At 34.5% G+C, this 19,329-nt stretch overlaps 1 long non-coding RNA gene across 1 annotated transcript in view; it reads left to right on the top strand.

Annotated features, from left to right (window-relative positions):
- Window positions 1-12,591, top strand: part of LOC108392645 (uncharacterized) — a 37,477-nt gene extending 24,886 nt beyond the window's left edge. Inside the window, exon 5 of the long non-coding RNA XR_001852070.3 lies at window positions 219-12,591. This is a non-coding gene — a long non-coding RNA (uncharacterized lncRNA). The remainder of the gene's footprint in view (window positions 1-218) is intronic.
- Window positions 12,592-19,329: the final 6,738 nt, after the last annotated feature.

The raw sequence follows: 19,329 nt of genomic DNA, 5'->3' as shown, positions 1-19,329 counted from the left end.
TTTATATATTGAATGTATGTGGAAGGTAAAGCATCAACACAACATACACTTTCTAAATAATAAAAAAATTAACGATAAAGTATGTTGAAAAATGGTGTAGAACTAAAACCCTTAAAGACTTTTCTTTCAGTTGTGGAAATAAAAAAACAAAGAGGAAAATATCTGGAAGTAGAGAGACTCAATGACAATATTTTTACCTTTTTATTATTATTTTTTAGCATTCTCAGTGAGCATTCCTGTGGTGATGAATACTGGGGAAAGATATCTGACTGCTTCTGTGGTTGAATAACCTGAGTTCAGATTTGGGTGCTTCACGTCCCACCTTTGTAACCTTGGGAAACAGCACTTTCAGGTGCCTGTTTCCTCAGACCTTGGACAATCCTGTGTTCTGCCATTCTTTTGTTTCATCAATTTTAAGAAGTGAAAATATGGAGTGCTTTTTGCATTTGCATTCTTTATATTATTATTGAGGAAGGTAAGTTTTATTATTCACTGACCATTGTCTTTTTAATGTTTCCTTATTTTAGGTATGAGGGTGTGTGATAAATTTCATTTTTCTTCCCCAGGCAATTTGTGACAAAGTTTAGATAGATATCTAAATATTTATTTGCTGGCAATTTAAATGCTGGTGATAGTGCCAGCATTTCTAGGCTGAAATTTGACTTTCTCATGGACCAGGTGAAGAGGGGTCTCTATATTAACATTAATAACTGGACATTTTTGACACCTTTATTTATCTTTGATATTCCAGACAAAATACAGTGCACATTTGACCTCTAATCAATCCTTGCAAGGAAAAAATATTGATTGTTGGTCTATTTGTCAGAAAAGGAAACTAGGTAACAGTAGCTAAGAGAAAAGCATACAGCCATATACTGCTTAAGCAGCAGAACTACACTCAAACCTCATCTACTTTTCTTAATGATTCTGTGATTGGAAAGCTTACCCATGGAACCACCTAATTTTAATCCATGAGAAAATATAATGGCTGGAATGTGGGTCATGATGCATGTTTTGGTTTTCTCCTATACAGAAATTATTGCAAACTTTGTTTCACATATATATAGGCATGACTGTTTATCGTGGCCTTACTCCTGTGTATCCTAGGAAAAGCATGGTGGCTTCTTAAAAAAAAACCTCAGGGTTAACCACAAAGGGAGCTTTCTTTTTGTTTAATTCTGAGATGAACTGTATCACAGAACCGTTGTGTCTTTGTAAACTGAATATATGTGGCAGAAACATATATTTGTGTGCATTGATAAATTATTGTGCTCCTTATCAATCCTCATTAGATTTCTCTTTAAGATTCTTAACTTATCCTATCTGTAAGAGTCATACAACTGAACCTTCTTATTACTGGCAAATGTGTAAATTGTAGCACTGCCTGAAGAAAGCAGATTCCAAAATGTCACCAATTCAAATTAATTTCTCAGTGACTGCCAACCACAGGGAAGTCTATGGGAGTTCAATCTCTTGTCAGGACTCTTTTCTCTCTCACTATTGTCTTCATACATATTTTTCCATATATTAATCTGTCTGTTTGGGCCCAGATATTAACTCCATGTGAGCCTTGCATTCCTCTGTATCTGGAGAGTTTGACATCTCTGCCTTCTCCTATCATGGTGTTTATTCAGAGTATCCTGAGAGTTTGTGGGCATTCCACCCACATCAACTGACTTACCCTCATGACAGCCTGTTATAACAAGAGTATCTCTGATCACAACTTATGTATTGTTCAAAGGAAAAAAACCCTTTCCCATATATTGCTGTGGCCCTGTGTTCCTCATAGTGCCATCACAATGTCAAGTTCTAACATTTTATCTTCTACTTCTCTCATTCATTTGAAGCAATATGAGTCACATGTGAGACTTTGTGGTCTGGTACAATACTGATGCTCTAACAATAAATTTAATGTGTCATAAAAAGCATTTGTTCATCTTGTGCCTTAAGTACCAAGGAATTTCTTATTGACTGGGGTTACAGTGACTTATGCCTGGAGGTTGAGGTAATAAAGCAGTGTTAGGCAGTGACTGGGCCTTCTGTGCATCAAGGTCTGCTACCAAAATTCCCATGACAAGCTTTAGTAGAATTGAGCGTGTGTTTCTGTTGGCCAATGGAAGGAAACACCCAGAACCCTCCTGAGGCATTCACTGAAGGGCATCTCCAGTGCCTCCTCCCCATTCTTGAGTCCAGGAGTCAACTGTGGTGATTGAGTATTGGAGGTAATTATATGCTATCTACATATAACCTTCGGAGATCCAAAGACACAAATTGGTTGGAAGTAAAAGGATGGAAAAAGATGTTTCGTGAAAATGGTAACCAACAAAAAGTAGGATTTACTCTAATAATATCAGAAAAAATACATTGTAAGACAAAAATTCTCATAAGAGACAAAGAGACATCATACAATAATAAAAAGATCTATGCATCAAGAAGATATAACAATTATAAACATGTATCTAATTATTGAGCTCTAACATATACAAAGCAAAAAAAATTGACAAAACTGAAGAAATAGTTTTATAATAATAGACACAAGAACATCAAGAACACCCCACTTTTAATAATGTATAGAACCAGTAGACAGAAGATAAACAAGAAGACGATTTAAACCAAACTATAAAACAAGTAAACTAAGAGACATGTATAGAACATTCTACCTACCAAGAGCAGAATACACATAATTTTCAAGTACATATGGAAAATTCTCCAGGAAGAGACCATATGTTAGGCCACTAAAAAACTCAATAAATTCAGAAAGATTAAAATTATGTAAAATGTGTTCCCTGACCAAAATGGAATGAAATTAGAAATAAAAAACGGAAGGGAATCATGTTAATTCACAAATATGTGAAGTGATAGACACACTCTTTAAAGAAAACCAATGAGTCAAAAAAGAATCACAAGGGAAACTAGAAAATAATTCGAGACAAATGAAAATGAAAACACAATGTACCAAGACTTGTGGGATGCAGCAAAATCAGTGCTCAGATGGATATTTATAGCCATAAGCACATATATTAAAAAAGAAAGATCTCAGATCAATATCCTGACTTTTTACCTTAAGAAACCAGAAAAAGAAGAGCAAACTAAGTCCAATCCCAATAGAAGCAATGAAATAATAGAGATTTAACTGGATACTTACAAAAAGGAGAAAAAATAGAATCAACAAAGCCAATATTATTTCTTTTAAAATATTAATAAAACTGACATACTGTTAGCTATAATGGCCAAAAAAAGATTAGATTGAAATTACTGATGGATTGTTGGTGAATGCTGTTAACCATTGTATTCTAATAAATTAGATAACTTAGATGAAATAGACATTTGTAGAAATATGCAAACAAAACTGATTCAAGAATAGAAAATCTGAACAGTACTATAAATATAATGGGATTTCATCAGTAATTTTAAAAAATTCCAACAAAGAAAAGCTCAAAACAAGTGGCTTGATGGTGAGTTCTAGCAAACATTTAAGGAAAATTAACACCAATTCTCAAACACCTTGAAAATCAGAAGAGGAAAAAACACTTCCTAATTCATACTATGAGACCAGTATCACCCAGACACAAAAGACTGACAAAGACATTACAAGAAAAGAAAACTACAGATTAATAACCCTTATGAATATAGATGAAAGAGTACTCTCCAAAATAGTAGCAAAGTCATTCTAGCATTTTATTAAAAGGACCATACACCACTGTAAATTGGGATTTCTCCTAGGAATGTGAGGGTGAGACAACAGTGTAACACATTATATTAATAAAATGAAGGGAAAAGCCACATAATCATCTCAGTTGATGAATGAGAGTGTTTGACAAAATTCAACACCCTTTCATGATAAATAAAACAACAAGCTAGAAATCAAAGGAAGTTTCCTTAATGTAATAGAGGGCATTTAAAAAGACCCCAAAGCTAATAGCAGCCTTAATTGTGACAGACTGAAAACCTTCCCCTTAAGATAAAAAATAAGACAAGGATATTCACTTTTGCCACTTCTTTAACTCCATAATTAATAACAAACTACGATCCTTTCAAATTTGAATTTTGGTTTCTGACATTTTCCATAGGACAAAATATATGTGCATTGGCAGGAATAGGAATCGTTTACATTGGAATGGACAGGAAACATTGGCGTTTACTATCAGTTTTCCACAAGTTAACTTTTGTCTCTTACAGAGTGGAAAAGTAGCCTAATCAATCAAAGACGATGAAAGAGGCTTACCTATGTACAATGGGATACTCCTATAGGGCCCACTGGCCAATGCTCAACATTCCACTGAAAGTGCCTCCAGTAATCCTGTGGTTATTATACTAAGTATTTGACATATCTAAAACCAATGCTTGAAAAAGGGATTATCAGAATCTAATTTTCAAATTTGTATATTGGAGAGGCATGGATACTTCTTACATGACTGAAAGGCTAATTTATTATATAGGAATTTAATTTTTAACTAAAAGCAAAGGTGGCAAAATTCAATGTTATAAAATATATTAGAAAATGTAAAATACTCATTTCAGAATTTCATTGTTTGATCATCCTCAATAGACTGTGGAGTTAGTGTGGGAAAATTTCTAGTAGTAATATTTGCCCTTCATGTTGATTTAATTGTGAATTCTTACCTCACAGGCTTAGATATTTTATTCAAAGATAAGTTGAAGTACTGGATACTTGTTTCTCTGAGAAATTGGAGATAGAGTAAAACTAGTTGGATGATGCTCAGTATCCTAAAATCATCATGTGATTCTAAAGGTGTGTATGAATTTAGCAACAGAGGATATATTGGGACAGAAACAAAGAATGAGGTAACAGGGAAGTTTAATGGTTTTACTTAAAAGATTTACCTATTATTTATAATGAGAAATATATTACTTTTTCAGTAGAAAAATAACTCAAATTATTATTTCTAGGGTTTGTGGAATGTACCTCATCAAAGTGATTCACATTAAGATTAGACAAATGAGAATTCCAAGGAATGTGAAAATATGCTGTGGAATTGTTTTAAAGGGTATTCATAGAGTTTATAAAACTGTATGTATGGATAGAATAAAATCTGGAAGAATAGACACATAGTTTACACTGAACCTTTTAATTCATTGTGAGAATTTTCAATAAGCATTCCTATGAAGAGGGACAAAAAAAGAAATAATATCTGCCATTGTGATACACTGCACATTGTTCTAAGGGGAAGACACAGAGGCATACAGACTAGCTTTGTCATTAGGTGACAGTGGAATATCCCATGGGCTGGACAGTCTTACCTCTGAAGCTTGCCTCTAGTTGCCCTACAGTTCCTAGGTGTTTTCCTTTCAGTCTCACTGTGCAGAATACCAGTCTGGTCAGCAGGTGGCACTTATCTATATTCCTGTGATTCCTCAGAACAGAGAGGTATTAAATATACTTTTTGAAAAAGATGCTTACGATACAACATGGGGAACAATACAAACATATAAATTCATACATCCAATTAAATAATAATGCAGTGTATACAAAGTGAGGTAGAATGCTATGTAGTGATATGGAATGATGTTAAGTTGCATGAAAACAAAATTCTAGAATAACATGCATTGAATGACACAATTTGGGGGGAAAATGCCACTGAAATGGATTACAGATGCTCATGCCTCCTTATCATTAACTGAAGACAGATCCTCTGAGCATTCGTGTAGGCTGCACATAGACATGAGGAATGTAGTAGACCTAATTTCTCACTACCTGACTGCAGAAGGCACTTTGCAGGCTGAAACCATAAATGTGTTGTATTTTTTTGGAGAGAAATGGTGAGAGATGATGAATTGAAAGTCAGCTTGTGAGACTGTATGATGCAGATTTATGGCCACCTTCCTGAATTCTACAAAAACAGTTGTTCTCAAACTTTTTGTTCTGAAGACCCCACAAAGGTTTTAAGTGCCTATGTTTGTCAGTAATTGAAAATTAGAAAATAATGCTAAGAACTTATAAATTATTTGTTTAAAAAAGAAATGTTAAACTATTTTTTTGCTTCAATAAAAAGAACATGCTTTATGAAACAAAGTTTTCATTTTCTTTAGTGAACTTTGATCAACCTTTTGAAGGTAGAGACATTATCACTTTGTTTCACCAAAATGGGAACTAGGCAACAGGGAGTTTAAGCAGCATGCTGTAAGTCATAAGGTTGATGAGTGGCAGAGTTGACACTCGAACCTTCATTTATCTTTCTGAAAGTCTCTGATTTATAATGAGTGACCATGAAAACATCCCACTATTTGCAAAGCTAGATAGAAACTAGACAGGCTAGACTGTGGGTCTTGATAACTATCTCCATTTCCTATGTTTTAAGAACTTGTTGAAATCGTTCATGTAGTTTGCACACTGGTTTATCTCTAATCCATCATGGCCCTTCTCTTGTGGATCCCACATAGAGCAGAATGACTTTGTTTTGCTCTAGGGTATGTAGATCGAGTCGTGTGCTGAAGCTGGCTTGAATCAGTTCATGAGAGCTGATTCTCTACATTACTGGCCAATTCAGCATTCAGTGACATCTTCTAGGTAGCTAAAAAGTAGGCCATGGTGGGAGATTTTAGACTAGGAAACCTAGAAATGCTGGAAACCAGAACTACACTCCTTTCTGCAGGGCGTTATGCACATAACTGCCCAGGACTGATCACACAGGCATCCATTTTAAGCTTACTATGGGAGAAAGTGTTGCATCATAGCGCAGTTCTATCTCTGACATGAATGTGTATGACAGAAATTGTGTGTTCTTGTGTACCCCGATGATAATTTTGTGCAATTATCAATTTTACGAATTTTTTAAAAATCTTAACATGGTTATTAGAAACCTACCTCTAAGCACAATATTCACAGACAGTATGGGTTCAGCATTAACTAGGCAGAGCCGATTCCCAAATGTGAGATATTTACCTTTATCTCCCTGTTGCCCTAGGGCAAGTGTGCTTTGTGGGGTCGTTTCTCTTCTCAGGAACCATTTGGTCCTCAGGACCCAATAACACACATTTCGTATAAATGTAGGCCTAGTTTCCTATGACTGTGGCAAAACCTGATATTCTAGTTTGCATTCCCCTGACATCCAGATGCTTTATCCCCTGCAGATCATTTTAAAGTGACCAACAATCTAGAGGCTTCCCCCTGCACAAATGCACCTCTTCTTCTCATGTTATGGCAGCCTGAAAAGTGATTTGTAACAGAAACTGGAACATGAGTCTGTGTCTTTAACAGGGGAACTGCACTTCTTTCTCTAAATGTCTATTCAGTGGAGAACTTCAGATATTTTCTCAAATATTCATTCATTCATTAGATTGAGCATGGTATAAGTGAGCTCAAGAGCAACGCTTTTTCTGAGGATGTATGTGCATTTCCTGGTTTCCTTAGAAAGCTTACACCAACAAGAATGTTCTGATGATATTTTGGTTTCTATGACAACTGAGATGTGCCATTTTATACTGGAGGCAGAAACATTTAACAAGGATATTTACAGGCTGGACTAGTAGCAGAAATATGGAGCCTAGTAGGTGTCTACTATCACTGAGAATGTATGGCTATATGCATTTTTATGTATGTATGTTTTGGGAAAGTGAGATACTCAGTTGATGATTAGAAGCTATAAGCCCTCCTGTTTTACTGAAGAAGCTGGAAGTTCCTACTGAAGAGACTCTGAGGTGATGAGTCACCTTTCTGTGTTTGTGTGTTCTAAGATGATACCTGTTGTGCGAGGGCATTGTGATCTGAATTCTTTAAAGCAGAGATCTCCAAATATTTCTGATCTTACACTCCTATTTAAAAAAGATTTCTGCTTGTAACCTTAAGGATGTACTATACTTATTTTATATCTACTTCTAGCAAGAAATCATTGTGTATACTTTATGGGAGAGAAAATTTGAAGTCAACATATGGTAAGATTAAATGAGTAGGGGTGGAAGCTCTAATGTGACTTTGTGGAACTTTAGGGTTGATATGGTGCTCATTTTGATTAGCTGACACATGGATTAAGAAAGACTCTTTTAAAAGACAAATGTACTATCACCACACCACTAATTTAAATCTGTCAATGGCTTCCCATTTATCATATAAATATAAGGTACAAGCTCCTTAAAAAAGGTTTTGATTTTTGCTTTGGTGGTTTCAGAAGTGGATGTTGCTGATATTATAGTTATTTATTGTGTTTCAAAAGAAAGTCAGAGCATTTAAAGCATTTACTGTTGCATTTGTCATCAGGATATGTGCTCTAGAAAGAAGTAGGTACTATCTAAAGATATCTAAGTCCTCATAGCATCAAATCTTATACTGCTCTGTGATGCTGACACTCTCATGCTATCATTAAAAGAACATTTATCCAAATTACTTATCTCAATAATTAATAGGAGAACCAGTAAACTATTAAGCACTTTTCAAATAAGAATTTGAGTTAACCAGTATTGTTTTTCTATAAGGCAACTTGCATGTGCATTGCCAAGAATAGAAATCATTTGCATTGCTATGGAGAGGAAACAACATTATCAGTTTTGTACATGTCAATTTCTGTCACAGATTGGTAAAGTAGTCTAATCAACCAAAGGCAATAAAAAAGCCATACCTCTATAGAATGACCTAATCCATGGGGGGCCCATTAACCATAGCCCAACATTCCACTGTAAGGCCCTGGTAATCTCTTGTGCCTATTTCTGAGTCTGACATGTTTTCAAGGTAGGGTGGTATTAAGAGAAGTGGTCACATTTTAAGAGAATTCCTCACTACAAGTGTTTTGTTTTTCTTTTTACCCCCTGCATGAATATTGAAAGCCACACTCTGGTCAGCAGGCGGCACTTACAATATTGTGCTCATCATTTATCGCTGACACACAAATTAATAAACATCCTCAATAAACATTATTTTTATTCTCAGCAAAGGAAATAAACAAGTTTCCTGCCATCACACCACTAACTGAAATCTGTAAGTAGCTCTCCATTTATTCTACAAGCATAAAGTACAAGCTCCTTAATAAAGGTTTTGGCTCTTGGTTTTGCATTTTAGAAAGGGGATGTTGCTGATGTTACAGTTATTTCTTATGTATTTATTATGTTTCAAAAGAAATACATAGCATCTAAAAGACTTGCTATTATATTCTTTGTCATGATATGTGCTTTAGGAAGAAGCAGATTATCTAAGGATAACTAAAGATATCTAAAGGATATCTAAGTCTCTTGGCTCCGTGTCCTATATTCTGTTCCATACTAGACTGGGAGTCTGTCAAGCCCATTTTGCCTTTACCAGCCTGATCCCCGTTAGGCTCTGTCAGGTTTACCAAAGGGAGACAGGAAGTGTGGAGGAAGGAGAAGCAGAATGTGCCTTCCTCTCTGTTCCTGTTCCTTTCAATATCAGCTGAATAAAGGCCTCAACATAAAATAAAACTAAAACAAGGCGATATGATTTCAGTAGGGGCAGAATGTCCAAAATAAAGTTTTCCAAACTTGAAGGACTTTCCACATTGGGTCCCCTCAGAAAGACCACCACCAGCACATTGGTGAACTCTCTCTTGAGCTCTGGGACTCAGCTTTTAGGGTGATTTCCACTGAGATCCTGATGCTTTGGCATGAGCAGAGAGCAGGTCACCATCATCAGACATAGGTGTCTCAGGTTTCAGGTATCTCGCCTCTGATCTTCCTTAGAAACCACTTCTACCTGGGCAGTTCCCTTTCTTCAGAATCTGTGTTCTGGGTCTGAAGGACCCATCCTCTAAGTTTCTGAATTCTCAGAACCACTCTGTATCTTCCTGGTTTGTCCAAACTTAGATGTCCTGGCTCCTTCCTACTATTGTTTTCCATGTTATTGTTTCTTTTATGCCTTTGTCAGCCTCAAAGCAATGCTGTCATGTTAACTCTGACTAAAAGAAAAGAAAAAGAAAAAAAGAAGGCCCCTGCTTATTAATTATGTTTGTTTTTGCTTTTGTCCCTTCCCTTTTAAGTTTTTGCCTTTGCCTTTGCTTTCTAAGAGTTTTACTATAATTGGCCTGTGTGTGTGTGTGTGTGTGTGTGTGTGTGTGTGTGTGTGTTGGGGTGATTGCATATGTCTGGGTAAGTATGTGACTGTTATGTTAGGTATTTTTTTAGCATATTTTGAATATTCCATTTGATATTGTTCATTAATTTAGAAAATTCTCAGTTATTGTTATTTCCAATATTCTGACTTTCCTAGACTCTCTTCTGAGACTCCTTGGATATCTTTTATATGATTAAGTATATAAATTTTAATAAAGAATATTTCCTTCGATCAGTATAGAATATCAGCCTACGAACTTCTCAAAGGTATTTTCCTTACATTCTCTTTATATGGCACCATTTTGCTCTGGTTGCTTTCTTTTTAATCACTTATATCTGATATTTCATTTCATATATTTTTAAAGTCTCTGTTAAGTTATATTTAGGTGTGTATGTCTATAATGTATACTCTCTGTAATTTTTTACAATATGCTAAGGGAAAATCAAGTCTACCTTTATCAGCCATTTCCATCCTTGTTACTCTTTTGTGTCATGTGTAACCATGTTATCAGATTTCTGTCTACCATTCAAGATGTTGTCCCATTTTTGTCCTAAGTACGCAGACATAACATTGTTCTCTTTGTAATGGATAAATAATATATTCTTGATGGCTTACACTATCAATTTTTTAGTCTGTCCCATGGATAGCACTTTGCTTCAATACAAATTTGTCATTGTTGCTGCAATGAACTACAAGGCAATAACTTACAAGTTAAACATGGGCAACTCCTTATCCTTGTGCATAACACAAGGAAATCAATAGGTTCTGAAAGATACACCTAGTTTTCTCACTTGGCTATTAGTTATTATGGAGGTCTCATCTTCAGGAAAATAAGTTATCCTTGACTTTTAAACCCAAAACAGTATTCATAATGTTATTACAATTAAAGTAGATGCTGAATGCCTTTCCTGTGTCAAGGTAATAGGGGCTGAAAGGTTAAAAGAGCACTTTTGAAAGAAAATTAGCTTACTGGACTGGAGAAACACCTGAATTGTAAAGAAATGGGCTTTGAACGGGAGGATATTTACTCTAGTCTTAGAATAATATCCCAAAGCTAAACCATGAGTTTTGTAGAGTTCTTTTTCTGAAGTGCACGTGTTTTCCCTTTTCTAACTAGGAGATCTCTTCTAAGGTGTGTACCTGAAGAATAACATTTTGTGACTGGTTATTTGTTTAGGGAAATGTTGAGAGTCAGAGATTCAGAATGTTTGTTAAGTTAAATGTGTGTATGCATATTTATGGTCATATGATATAATTTGAAAAATGAGAAGTAAGTCTAACTTTTATTTCTAATTAGCACACTGAGAGCAATTTTGTGAGTTTTCTGTTTGTAATTGTTGCCATTTCAGTGCTATGTACAAAAAACAACCCTCCTAAAATTAGGCATGACCTCTCTGAAGAAATACATGAACTAGTGAACAATGTAAGAGAATAATTATTAAGGCAGAAATTCTTGGCCAGTTGTTCTAAAGATTTACTACTAACCCAATGAAATAATACATGTTCTTTTGAAGTACATATGAAAATGTATGCTAAATTTAATCTGGAAATAGAAAGATACAAAAATAGGCAAGAATGTCTTTTCCTAATAAAACTAATTTTATAAACTGTATTTTGACAGAGGAAAGTTGTGGCTCATATTTTATAAAACTACTTTTTTTGGAAGCTTTTAAATTATAAAGCCTAGAGCTTACAAGAAACTAGACTAAATAACTAGTAATTGTAAGGAAGGACCACTGGGGTGAATATGAGAGGAAATGAATTACTGCTTGTAGATAATGATGTAGTGAGGCTTATCAAGACAAGTACCCTCATTTTGAGAGAATTCCTTGCTGAAGATTGTATTTTTTTCCTCAGAAGTGATTTAAGCCCTCACTTGAGAGAAGAGTTAACAAATTAGAGTTTTCAAAATAATTCCTCCACAATCCATGGCTGTTGATTGGAGAAAAAAGTTAATTTGCATTTAATTTTTTTGATTCTTTAAAGAGCAAATGTCATAGAAGAGAAGTTAAAAACAGGAACTTCAAAAAATTAAACAACTCAGCTGAAAAATTTATTTACTTCTTGATCTAAATGATGTTATAGATTTCAGGGTTGTCGAGTATAGTATTTCCCTTTTGTTTTAATCTCATTGTGTATTCACACTGTTCAGGTGGTGTTTGGCTCAATTCTAAAGTGAAATATCAGATACAGTTTTATATATTTAAGGACCTGTGAAAAATTGAATTTATTTAAAAAGTTAGTATGCTGTGTTTCAATGTTATATGGCATTGGTACTGATGTGCAAAAGAGGATCAATATTTATATATCTTTATTTTCCTTTGTGTTTCTCTCTCTGTGTGTATCTATTTTTCCTTCTAGACCAAGAGAAGAGAGAGGTATTATTATTAGGACAAAACATGAAAATAAAAATATCTGTGAGATTATATATAAAGGATCAAACATGTGATAAGGGAATAATTAAATAAACATTTTTATTTAACATACTTCCCTTCTGATTCTTTCTCTCAAGCATGCATTGCTTTTGTATCAGAAAATAACCATAATTGATATTTCAATTACATGTTGAAATTACTCCAGTGAAGTGTTTAACACTTTAAAAGATATAAGTAAATGTGAATGTAAACAAATATTAAAATAGATTGCATAATTTTTCAAATGCCTTTTTCATTTCTTATATAAACATAAGGATACATGCTTATATAAACATAAGGAAACATAAGGATAAAAAAATGGGACATGTGGACTCAAATATTAATAACACATTCCTGAATGATTGAAATAGTGATGCTTTATATAAATATATTTAATTTTAAATATTTCCCCACGAGTACTTACATAATAAGTACATAAGTGAAGCTGAAATAACATTTATAGTGGAAACAGAAGTATTTGCAGAAATGTGAACAGGCAGTGAGCATGGGATATAAGCATCAATATATCAGGCCTGTTGTGAGCATGGTGTGTGTGTGTGTGTGTGTGTGTGTGTGTGTGTGTGCTTGTTGAGGTGTGGGGAGGTATTAGTTTGGAGGCAGATCAATCCGACGTGAAACAAGCTTACAAATCCTGTTGAGAAGAGCCTGAAGTGACTGATTCACTAGTTTTCCCTCTCCCTTTTTTACTGTGTCCTCAGATGACACCTGTAGTTTGAAAACTGATTTGTCTCTGAGTTCACTGAGAGGCCTCTAATCTGCATGATAATGCACCCCATCCAAGAAAAATGCTTGAGGAGGTTATTGCCAAGATACATACGTTTAAATACCATTCCATATTCCAAATTATAAATGAGTATGTGTAAACCAACATGCACATACATATATGCACTTATCATGGAAATAATTTTTACATTATGAAACAATGTTTTTCAACACATAAAGTCGATAATGTATAAGCTAAAATATACAAGTGAATTATAATACATATTTCTACAATGTAAACAGAAAGTTGGAAAATATATGTCAAGCAATTAATATGGTATATCTGAGTGGGAAGGTGCAAGAGAGATCAAGAAAACAATTTTATCTTTCACATAATGGTTTTCTGTACTGCTTGAAATTTAAAAAAATACATTCAGGAAATCTTTTAAAAAGATTCACTAAAAATGATGTTAAAAATAATTATTTACATGAAAAAGTATCAACTATTATCGAGGGAAGATACTCAGTTTTATGCAATATATGCATATATGTGTATACAGATGCATAGGAAATGTGTTTGAAGCATATGCACCCTTATATTAACAGTGAACATCTATAATGTGCTGTCTTTGTATATGTTTCTACATATTTTATAGACTTTGTAAGCTGATTTAATGTTGTGTTAAAATAAAAGATACATTAATATCAAAGATCTCAGTTTGATTTCACACAAACACATAGTCACACACACACACACACACTGTACTGTTAAATCTATGTGTCCAAAAAGAATGCTAATAGAAAAACAGTAGTACACATTGTTGTGAAATAGGAATGGACTAGCATGAACTAAATAACACAACATGGAAATATTTCAACATGCAGCAGAAAGAGGAAAATAAACATTATATCTACAATGTGGATGAGATTAAGTTATCATTTCTCTTTCAAAATATCATATATTCTAGACTTGGGGTGGGGAAAATTATTAATCAACCTGTTTAACTGGTTTGATTTCCTTCCCACTTTGTATTTTATGGATTGACATTAGATGTGCAAAGTACCTAGAGTACTACATTTGATGCCATTTGAGCCCTGTAGGAACATTGCACTTCAGAAGTGCTGAGCAGGTTAAAAGCTTTGCTAGTCAGCAGTTGGAAGGAGAGTCAAGAGATCCAGCTCACAGAACTAGATCTATCTCAAATCATGTAATATTGGGCAAGACTGTTCCCATTTTACCAAATATATTTTTGCAATCATTTTATGTTGAAATTTTGTGGTGCAATTTATTTTCCCCTTGCTCTACAGCTATTAAAAGTCATAGTTGATGTTGGGAAACAAGATATTTTAAACCACACCACAATATAGGAATGAAGATAAGCAGGTCCAAGCTGGAGGCCTATACTTTAAGCAATTGAATATTTTTATTGTGATAAAATATACATATCATACAATTTACCACTTGAACCATTTGTAAGTGTACAGATCAGTGGCATTAAGTACATTCATATTGTTGTGCAGCTATCACCACCATCCATCTCCAGAATTTTTTTCATCCTCTAAAACTGCAACTCTGCACCCATTAAATAGTAACTGCCCATTTTGTCCTCTATCCAGCCTCTGGAAACCATCATTTTATTTACTGTCTCTATGAATTTGACTACTCATAAACGTGGAATCATACATTATGAGTCTTTTTGTGACTGGCTTATTTCACTTAGAATAACATCTACAGGACTCAGCATTATTATAGCATGTGTCAGAATCTCCTTTCTTTTTAAGGCTGGATAATTTTCCATTGTATATACATATCACATTCTGTTTATTAATTCATCTCACAATTGACATGCATTAGTTCCACATTTTGGCTATTATGATATAATGTTGCTGCAAACATGGAATTTTAGTTCTTTTGGGTATATATCCAGAAGTAGAATTGCTGGATCTTATTTTTCATTTGTAAAATTATATTTAATTCTATAAAAATAGGACATTATTTAATTATTAATTCTATTTTAAATCTTATATATAGTTTTATAATTTAAAAAATATATATAATTTTTTGATGATCCACCATACTGTTTTCCATAACACCTGCCCCAGTTTACATTCCCACCAGCAGTGCACAAGGATTCCAATTTGTCCACATTCTTGCCAATGCTTGATATTTTCTGTTTTTTGTAAATAACAGCCATTTAATAGGTATGAAGTAATATGACAATGTGGCTTTCATTTGCATTTCCCTAGTAATTAATGACATTGGGCATATTTTCTGAGAGGATGTGATGTCCAATGTCCCTGGAATTAGAAAAACATTTGCAAACTATGGAAACCACATGGCACACTGGATAGAAGGGCTTTTCTTGGGATGAGACTGATAGCAAAAGTAATCAGAAAGGAAATGCAACCTGCTTCTCTCTCCTCTTAATTTCGTGTATCTCTGTGGTGTTTTCCATGATTGGACCCAAACAAGTGGTAAAGGATAAACAGGGATGTCAGAATCCTGTACACAGCACCTCTGCACACTCTAAGGAAAGCTGAGCTAAGAGATTCATATATCTATCCTTTTCCTACAACCTGCTTCCTCTTAAATCATATTTTGTTCAAGGAATTCAGCAATAAGTTATGCATCTCTTTCAAAACATGATTGATAAAATGAATTAACTAACTGCATCATCAACAGTATCCACTAGCAGGCACCCAAGCTGTCATAAAACAGTATTTGGTAAGGGACTTGTACTTTACGCTACAGGTAAAGAGAAGCCATATTGAGATATAAATTACTGGTAGGAAAACACATAAATATTCCTTTACAGAATGGGTTTCCAAAGTGATGCTCAGCTATGTCAGCAGTAAGCAAGATGATGATGTATTAGAGCCCAAAAAGAGATTTGATTTTTTCAAATATTTAAAATCGAATTCTATATAACAGAGGTCAGTAGACTGAGGCCTGATGGTTGTATCTGGCCTGCTACCTCTTTTAAAAAAGTCAATTTTATTGAAACATAGCTACTCTCATTTTTTATCTTATTGTCTACCACTGCTGTCCTGTTACAATGACAGAGTTGAGGAATTGGGATAGAGACTTGTATGGCTCCAAAATATACAGTATTTAATATCTGGCTCTTTACTGAAAAGTTTGTCAATTTCTGTGTTATAGCTTCAAGTTTGTGTATGTTTCTTCAAGTGTGAAATTATTATTTTATTTAGATATTTAATAACATATGACACAGCTTTAAAGTACTAGAAGAAAGCTTTCTTAAATAAGAGTGCTTGTTTGAAAAGTGCAGAGACCTCTGTTTTATGAAAAAGATATAAAATTGCCCACCTAGCCTAGGGGTCCTATCATCTTAGTTCACGGAAGGAAAAACCCTGGCTGGTGACTTGGACTCTTCAGACTCCTGTTAGCAAGAACTGCCAGTGTCTCCCACAAACAGGAAGGATTAAACACCCTCAAACCCCAAACACAAACAGATACATACACGCTATGATGATAGACTTCGAATAGGCCTGTAATTGATGCAGATTTTACACCTTTTCTGCCTGTAATTCTATCAGATCTGTCTACTAGGAAATAACAGCATAGACAGTTGTCATAAAAGCCAAAGTGTTACCATATTTCCTGCATTAGCATAGCATTATATGGAAATTGGAATATATACATTCACTCTGAGTCAGATTCATTATTGAGAGATGAGCCACTTTAACTTATACCACTTTCACAAATGAATGAACAAAAATCACATCAAGGAACATACTAACAACCTTTAAATAGTACATATGTCAGGAAACAAACTTTTTAAATAAGGAATCATGCAGAAAACTTAGGATTGTTTATAAGCTCTTATTTCTCATCAGATGCACTGTCAGGGTTAACTTGGATCCAACAATACCACATGCTTGGTCCTGAAGGGATTCCAAAATCCACAAAACTCCAAAATTACCTCCAATACTCAATTGCCATGGTTGGCCCCTGGGCTCAAGAATGGGGAGGAGGCACTGGAGATGCCCTTCAGTGAGTGCCTCAGGAGGGTTCTGGGTGTTTGCTTCCATTGGCCAACAGAAACACACACTCAATTCTACTAAAGCTGTGTCATGGGAATTTTGGTAGGAGACCTTGATGCACAGAAGGCCCAGTCAGTGCCTAACACTGCTTTATTACCTCAACCTCCAGGCATAAGTCACTGTAACCCCAGTCAATAAGAAACTTCCTTGGCACTTAAGGCACAAGATGAACAAATGCTTTTCATGACATGTTAAATTTATCGTTAGAGCATGAGTATTGTACCAGGCCACAAAGTCTCACATGTGACTCATATTGCTACAAATGAATGAATGAAGTGGAAGATAAAATGTCAGAACTTGACATTGTGATGGCACTATGAGGAACACAGGGCCACAGCAATATATGGGAAAGGGTTTTTTCCTTTGAACAATACATAAGTTGTGATCAGCGATACTATTGTTAAAACAGGCTGTCATGAGGGTAAGTCGGTTGATGTGGGTGGAATGCCCACAAGCTCTCAGGATACTCTGAATAAACACCATGATAGGAGAAGGCAGAAATGTCAAACTCTCCAGATACAGAGGAATGCAAGGCTCACATGGAGTTAACTAGGTAGTTCCATGGGTAAGCTTTCCAATCACTGAATCATTTGGAAAGGTAGATGAGGTTTGAGTGTGGCTCTGCTACTTAAGCAATATATGGCTATGACCATTTTCCTTAGCTGCTTTGATTCCTCATCTCCTTTCTGACAAATAGACAAAATATCAACATCTCTTTAATGCAAGGATTGATTAGAAGTCAGTAAAGTACATTGTGTTTCATCAGAAATATCATGGATGAATAAAAATGTTTAAAAAGTCCAAAGTTATTTCTGGTAATAGGGGGTTGACCATAGTCCATGGAAACATTAGACTTCAGTCTAGAAATGCCGGGCTACAAGTGTCAGCATTTAAATTGCCAGCAGATAAATATTTAGATGTTTATTTAAACTTTTTTACACACTGCATAGATAAGAAAAATTAGATTTATTGCACAACCTCAATTTCATGAGGAAACATTAATAAGACAATGGTCAGTTAACAGTTAAAGTTACCTTCTTCAATAATAACAGAATGCAAATGCAAAGACATCCTATACTTTTACCTCTTAAGATTGATAAAACAAAGAAGAATGGCAAAATGAGAACTATCCAGAATCTGAGGAAATAGGCACAAAGGGGGTTGGGGGAGAGCTGCTGTTTTCCAAGATCACACAGATGAGATGTGGAGCACCCAAATCTGAACTCGGGATAGTCAACCACCAAAGCAGGCAGGTATCTCCCATAGGAATGTTCATTAAAAATACCAGATAATGTAATAATAATGAGACAAAAATATTACTGTCAATATTTGAGTCTCTTCGTTTCTACAGCTAAAAGAAAATTCTATTTTTTTTAGTTCTACACCAGATTTGAACATATTTCATCATATATAAATACCACCTAGAAAGTGTGATCATGTTGATGGTGCATTTTCCATATACCTTTGAGACATAAAAATTTGCTTTTTTCTTATAAAAAATGATGCATGCTTAATATAAAAAAATAATAGAAAAATCTCTTAAATAAAAAATGTTTAAGTGAACTAGCACAGCATCCAATGGCCTCCTCTCAATATAATCTCTACTACCAAGTTTGTATGTAAACTTCCAGTAATGTCATTTTCTTTACCCATAGGAATCTCTCTCTTTTTTCCTTTCTTTCTTTCTTTCCCCTTTCTTTTTTACTTTCTTATTTATTCATTTCTCCCTCTGTACTCTTTGACCATTATTACATGCACTAAACAACACCTAACCTGTTAAAGTATCCCCAAATCTCAGAAATACTCGGCTGTTACAAATATCCAAATATTTATTACAGATCTTCTACAACCTGGTATAATGTTTATACAAAATCAAATTAATATAAAGAACAAATATTAATATTGTTCAATCCACAACCCATAAGTTCATAGCTTTAATGATCATTAAGAAATGAAATTTCCAGGAGTTACATCAGCAAGGTGGTGGTTTAGGGAGTCTTATACCCTCCTTCCCCTTGCAAACACACTAATTCCGCAACAATTCATGGACAAATTTCCTTTGTGATAAATGTAGAAACTGAATAAAATGCTCCCACACCTTGTTTGAACATG

This window comes from Manis javanica, chromosome X (assembly GCF_040802235.1).
Source record: "Manis javanica isolate MJ-LG chromosome X, MJ_LKY, whole genome shotgun sequence".
NCBI classification, from domain to species: Eukaryota; Metazoa; Chordata; class Mammalia; order Pholidota; family Manidae; genus Manis; species Manis javanica.
Note: the sequence above shows the minus strand (reverse complement) of the source record. Positions and strands in the feature narration are given on the sequence as shown.